This window comes from Myodes glareolus, chromosome 17, assembly GCF_982192425.1.
Source record: "Myodes glareolus chromosome 17, mMyoGla1.1, whole genome shotgun sequence".
Taxonomy (NCBI): Eukaryota; Metazoa; Chordata; class Mammalia; order Rodentia; family Cricetidae; genus Myodes; species Myodes glareolus.
Window position 1 is genome coordinate 13530258 of NC_142042.1, and position 7030 is coordinate 13537287.

General features: G+C 46.1%; 1 pseudogene; it reads left to right on the forward strand.

The window, feature by feature from the left end:
- The first annotated feature begins 2966 nt into the window (after nt 1-2966).
- Nucleotides 2967-3635, forward strand: LOC148119322 (large ribosomal subunit protein eL18 pseudogene; annotated as a pseudogene).
- The last annotated feature ends 3395 nt before the right edge of the window (nt 3636-7030 follow it).

Consider the following 7030-nt stretch of genomic DNA (forward strand, 5'->3'; position numbering starts at 1 on the left):
ATGCAAATGAAGGTGAAGCCCATGAAAATGGTGGGACAACAGCACCCTTTCAAGATAATCTTTTCTTGGGGGTGGGGGTGAGGTGGGGGTAAGGGAAGATGGGGGAGAGAGAAGTGAGAAGGGAAGGATGGGGAGAGCTTGGGGGAATGGGATGGTTGGGATGAGGAAGAGTGGATATGGGAACAGGGAAGTATAGATCTTAATTAAGGGAGCCATTTTAGGGTTGGCAAGAAACTGGACTCTAGAGGGCTTCCCAGGTGCCCAAGGAGATGTCCCCAGCTTGTTCCTTGAGCAGCTGAGGAGAGGGCGCCTGAACAGGCCCTATTCTATAGCCACACTGATCAATATCTTGCATATCACCATAGAACCCTCATCTGGCGATGGATGGAGATGGAGACAGAGACCCACATTGGAGCACTCGACTGAGCTCCCAAGATCCTTATGAGGAGCAGAAGGAGAGAGAACATGAGCAAGGAAGTCAGGGCCGTGAGGGGTGTGCCCACCCACTGTGATGGTGGGCTTGATCTAATGGGAACTCACCAAGGCCAGCTGGACTGAGACTGATGGAGCATGTGATCAAACCAGACTCTCTGAACGTGACTGACAAGGAGGGCTGACTGAGAAGCCAAGGACAATGGCACTGGGTTTTGATTCTACTGCATGGACTGGCTTTGTGAGAATCCAGTCTGTTTGGATGCTCACCTTCCTAGATCGCATCATGTTTTATCAGTATAAGCTGATAGAGAATGCTGAAGAAGAACCCAGGCTGTTTCTTGTGCCAGGACTACAATGGGAAGGCTTTTGTCCCCATCCCCTGCAACTCCTCTCACATTCAGAGGACTCCCAGTGTGACCCGCGGACCCCAGGCTTATACAGATGCATAGACACACATTGCCAAAATATATTTTATGTATTGGTCACACTACTGATGCTCAGCATAATAATTCACTGGTCCTCATTGGTAGAATTCACTAATTAACGATGATATTGGTTGAACTAAAACACAAACCTCCTTTTCACTTATGCTTCCTCTGTAGGTGGTGAGCATATAGTGAGCTGTATTGGAAATCTACTGAAGTTCGATAAATATGCGGAATAATGGTCACACCTTGACTTGCAGAGTCCGAACTTGCTTTGAAAAGGTGATAATTTTAAATATAATAGAATTTGGAAAGGTCTCAATGTATTTTGTTGCATCATAGAAGTGAGATCTGTGTGTGCCAGTTCCCTTGGCTGAGAATTTGCTCTAAAAACTCAGAGACCCAGAGGCCTGCACCACGTGAGCAGTGGACAGAGCCCTAATCCAGGCCGTTCAGCTGCTATTAGAACCCTAATTCAGAGTCTGGGTCTTTCATCTGCTTGAGTGACTGTTCACAGGGGTGGCTGGGTGAAATGAAATACTAAGGACAAAACAGAGGAAAGAAAACAGACATGACCTGCCACTGCTCCTCAGTGTGACTAGAGGCAGCAGGGGAACCCAGCAAAGCCCTGGGATGTGAGGGACACACTGATGGCAGGGTCAGAGCAGAAAGCAAACTGAAGTAGGGAGCAGAGAGAAACTTTACACTGACTTTCGAGTCCTTCTGATTATTCTTCATTTCTTCTAAAAATCCCCTTTAGTTTCTGCTAATTTTCATCTCTGAAAAATATCTATAGTAATAATAATAACATCTGATATCCAAGATATGATGTTGTATTCTACCAGGTTCAGATAAAGCAGTATTTAATAGAAAGTAATTTTATGCCTGCTTTTCAAATGGGTGCTATTTAATACCATTTATCCAATTGTCTGTATTAAATTGTTAATAGTAATTCTTATTAGCCACTTATTTGACAAAAATAATCTCTCTCTCTTTCACTCTCTCTGTCTCTCTGTTTCTCTCTCTCTCTCTCTCTCTCTCTCTCTCTCTCTCTCTCTCTCTCGTGTGTGTGTAGGTGTTAATAAGCTATTTCCACAGTGAAGGTAGCAAGAAATGTGGGGAAAATAATTCTCAACAAGTGAATCTCTTCATTTTGATCCAAGTCTCAAAAATTTAACTGCTGTGATCAGACGTCTATAGAAGATAAATGCAACCAACACTTACTTCCGGCTTTTTACATCACATGGAACAGTCTACTGATCTTCACAGAATTATTTAGAGCCCCCATGACCTTTGTTCTATTTTTGAACTCAAGACAAGTTCAAGACTTGTGACTAAAGATTTCAGATCTGTTCTCTTCCCTGACATCCATCAGATGCTTCAGTGGTTTGCCCCTTGCTGTGTGCCAACAGTCTTCATGAAAAGAAGCACAAGGGTCAAGCTGGCCAGCAGACCAGACAGTGAACAAAGATGGGTTTTGATTCTTGAGTTAGTGAAATAGGATAACTTATTTTCTTGCAAGCAGATAAAAACAGAGCAGAGGTACAGTTCACAGAATGTTGAAATGAGCCCTGGGAAATCTCTGGACCAGTTTTTTCCTTTTTCACTTCAACAGGCATCTTCGATTCTGTGGACACAAAAAGCTCAATTGTTCACTGAGAGTCACTTCAGAATAGAACACTGTGCTTAGGACTTATTTTTAATTACTTGGCCAAGTCACTTTTCCCAACTTTTGTTTTTGTTTTGTCTACTGTAGGGTCAGCAAGGTGAGGGAGAAAGTCATAAAAAGATCTCAGTATGTGGTCTCCCCCCAACCCCCGACAAGAATGCTGACAGCAAAGTGGATTCCAGAGGGCAGATCTAGGTTTCAGAAGTGGGTGAGATTCTCAAGGTGTAGTGGCATTTCAATTGTATTTTAATAAAGACTGCTGAAGATCCTAAAGTAAAACAGTTCCACTGGTCAGCCTTGCAGACCAGGTTATGGTGACACACACCTTTAACACCAGTAGCCTCACTAGTTGCCATAGAAGTCGGGTGGTACACGCCTTTAGTCACGGTGGTGCACACCTTTAATCCTAGCCCTAGAGAGGATTATAAAAAGGGGGGGGGCCCTCTGTCTTTCCGGACCTGGCCGAGCAGGAGGCGCCATCATGGGTGTTGACATCCGCCACAACAAGGACCGAAAGGTTAGGCGCAAGGAGCCCAAGAGCCAGGACATATACCTGCGGCTGCTGGTCAAGCTGTACAGGTTTCTGGCCAGGCGAACCAACTCCACCTTCAATCAGGTTGTGCTGAAAAGGTTATTTATGAGTCGCACCAACCGACCACCTCTGTCCCTCTCCCGCATGATCCGAAAGATGAAGCTTCCTGGCCGAGAAAACAAGACGGCTGTGGTTGTGGGGACGGTCACAGATGATGTGAGGATTCTCGATGTGCCCAAACTGAAGGTGTGTGCACTGCGGGTGAGCAGCCGGCCCGAAGTCGCATCCTCAAGGCTGGGGGTAAGATCCTCACCTTTGACCAGCTGGCCTTGGAGTCTCCCAAGGGCCGTGGCACTGTGCTCCTGTCTGGACCTCAGAAGGGCCGAGAAGTGTACCGGCATTTTGGCATGGCCCCAGGAACCCCACACAGCCATACCAAACCCTATGTCCGCTCCAAGGGCCGGAAGTTTGAACGTGCCAGAGGCAGAAGGGCCAGCCGCGGCTACAAAAACTAACCCTGGATATTACTGTTATTAAAAAAAAGCTTTGGATGTTGAAAAAAATAAAATAAAAAGGGGGGAAACCACTCTCAAAACACGGTCTCATTCTAAGATTCCTGGAGACAGGATCGCCATCTTGGTCTGAGGTCGAGGTAAGAGCCAGTGGCTGACTGCTTTGTTTTTGGATCCACAGGATGAACCCCCAAATTCTGACCCTGAACTTGTATTAGTCATGCTTCATCAAGGTACCCTCAGAAAATGAGTGAGTGGCTGGGAATCTTGTAGGGAGCAGATGATGAGAGCGAAATCTAGAACAGTGACCAGAGGGAGGATTTGGTCCAGAACCAGGGAGATAGAAAGTAGAGACAAGAATGAACGCCAAGGCTAAAGTATCAGAGCAACATAAGAAAAGCCCCAAAGTACCTGCTTGTGTTTAACCAGGTGAGGTTGGACAAGACTACTTACTGACTTAAGGTCTTCTTTGCAAAGCTGCACATATTCTGTATAGCCAATAGCAGCCTTACCCACATCCTAATACAGTCATTGTTAACTGTTGACAAAAACAGAGAGAGACTGAATGTGGGATTCCCCTCTGTATACTGTGAATATCGTTGGTTAATAAAGGAACTGCTTTGAGCCTATAGCAGAGCTATAGGGGAACAGAGTTAGGCAGAGAAAACTAAGATGAACGCTGGGAGAAAGAAGGGCGAAGTCAGAGAGAAGCCATGAAGCCCTGCTGGAGACAGATGCCAGAACTTTAGCTGGTAAATCACAGTCACGTGGCAATACACAGTTTAATAGGAGTTGGTTAAATTTAGATGTAAGAGTTAGCCAATAAGAAGCTAGAACTAACTAATGGACCAAGCAGTGATTTAATTAATACAGTTTCTGTGTGATTATTTTGGGGTTAAGCAGCCGGGAACCAACAAGTGGCCTCATTGCAACAACTGAACACGGTCCTCAGTTGTCCTCTCATCCAATGAGTGATTTCTATACATGATGGCAAGAAGCGCTTCTCACAAGTTATGAGTTTCAGTTTTGTACTTTTCACTTCTTTTTGTGTTGCTTTGCTGCTGGGGCTACTTTTTCTTAAAAAGCACAAGAGCCTGGCATAAGCACATAAGCTGGAAGAAAAGTCAAAACGAAGAGCTTTGTCTTGCTCAATGAGTCACCATCCCCTGCTTCCCTTGGGAGTTGCCACAGAAGACAGTGGGAAAAAACCCACACTGCAAAGGAGCCTCAGAGAGCAAGGTGTGCTGTGAGCTGCAGGTGAGCGAGTCTGGCAGTCACACCGTGAACCACATTCCATTCTCCAGCACACCCAGGGAAACAGAAGACCCAAGAGCTGTCTGACAGGCAGCAGCGAAAGGGAAAACTTCCCTGACAAGAGGCACTATTTCTAGGAAAGAGAGGTGGGGGCGGGCATTTCATGCCATAATCCAGGCTCCTTCATGATCTAGCTCTTATTTCTCCGGAAAGAATTTGTTCATTCAACAAATATTTATGCAGAGTTGACAGATCGAGGTGCTGAGAAAGTAGTAAGCGAAAGTAGATACGTCCCTTATGTCATACCATAGGAATCCTGCATCAGGACGTAACGTAAATGGACCCAGGATGGTGCATCAAAGGAGAAAGCAGATAGCTGATACTTTCAGAGTAGGAAGGAGGGAGATTTAACTCATGGAGACACTCATGCAAGGTTTTTAGTCTGTAGCTGGAAGCTGAAGGAAAAGCTGGTGAACGGTCTGAAAGGGGGCTCTCAGGGAAAGGACATCAGGGAAGTGGCCCCTCCCTATCTCTAGTGTTGCAATGAGCTCTTCACCCTGTCCCTCAGGCCTGGGCTCTTGGAGTGTGGTTCTACCCTCTGGATGATTGCTCTGGAGATTCCCCCACCCCCAGGCTCTCTATATCACCTACCATCTACTAACCTTTCCCAGCTCAACTTGTGTGGAGACTCTTTCCCTTCCACCCCTCTTGAGCCACAGAGAAATACTTCCCAATGTGATGCAGTTGTATCTGAGACTTAACTTCATAAGTTAGCGTCTGTCCTGTTAGACTGTGAGCTCCCTGGGGACGGAAGTCAACCTTATTCTTTATGATCCCAGCATTTCCCATAGTACAGGAGTCTATGGACAGTAAGTGTTAGTGAGAAAAAGAAAACAAAAAGAATTCCATGTCTTGACCGTGGTAGTAACTGTGAATGTTAGTACTTGAATACCACTCTCTGCATGCTAAAGCTGCTGTAAGCATTTGAACACTCTGATCAACCAGCCTAAATGGTGGCTGTTAACCTCTCTCTTACAGACGTTGTTTAAGCTTTTGATTCTAATCTGTAAAATGCAGATGCTAATAAAATTTAATTTTGAAAATGAGAATTACAGAAAGTGTTTTGGTTTGAATATGAATTGTCTCCTACTGGTTCACATATTAAAGCCTTGGTCCCCCACTGGTGGTACTAGCTGGGAAAATTCCGGGTACAGCGGGAAGCGAGGTCTACCTGAAGGAAGCAGGTAACTAAGGTCACACCTATGAAGTTTAAGGTCCCCAGTCCCCGCCTCTCTGCCTTCTGCCGCCTGGGAAATAAAGACGTTCTTGAATGGCATCCTCGGCTACCACGGCGTTCTACCCAAGCTCATGGAGTCAAGCAAATGTGGACAAACCCTCAGATATCTACAAGCTAAAATAAATTGTTTATATCAGTCATTTTATCACAAATCCAGCAAAGGAGATGCGTGCTCGGCGAGTCCTGGCTAAAGACTGCACGCTATCATGACGACATGCAAGAGCAAAGGCGGGAGCCCAAAGTCCTGGGTCATAGACTCCACTCTTTAGGGAACGAAGAATGACAACATACCTACCCTATTAGAGCACAACACAGGCTTGGTGTGACCTCCACTTTGAGAGCAGCGGCAGGTTTTCTTCCTGGGCCTGACACCCTCCACTCCCTAGAGGCCCTCAGCTACGGGTCACAGCCGGGCAGGATGTACAAGCGGCTGAAGGGCCGCAGATGAGCTCTCTGTGCAAACAACTTTCCCTTGGCTCTGGAAGACTCACAGCAGCTGTCGCTGTGGGTGGAGCCGTCAGCGGGTCCAGCCTTGTGACACCGACACAGATGTTGTCCTCTCCGCAGTTCCACAGGCCGCAGGTTGGAACGCCTATGAGAGAAGACAGTCTAGAAAGGTAAACAAGATATAGTGATCAACAGCTGCAGCTGAAGCCCATCGCTCTTGCTGAACAGTATGCGGCTACTCCCGATTTCAGCAGGTCTTTAGGCTTTCCTGAGCCTTAGCTTTGATGCAGTATTCGTTACTTTTCTGTTGCTGTAATAAAAACACCACGACCAAGGCAACTTAAGGAAGAAAGGGTTCAAAAACAGAAAAAACTAAAAACTCTAAAATGAAGAACGTGCCCATTTGGCTTCTGGTCCCAGAGGTACAAGAATCCGTTGTAATGGGATGGCATGGCAGGG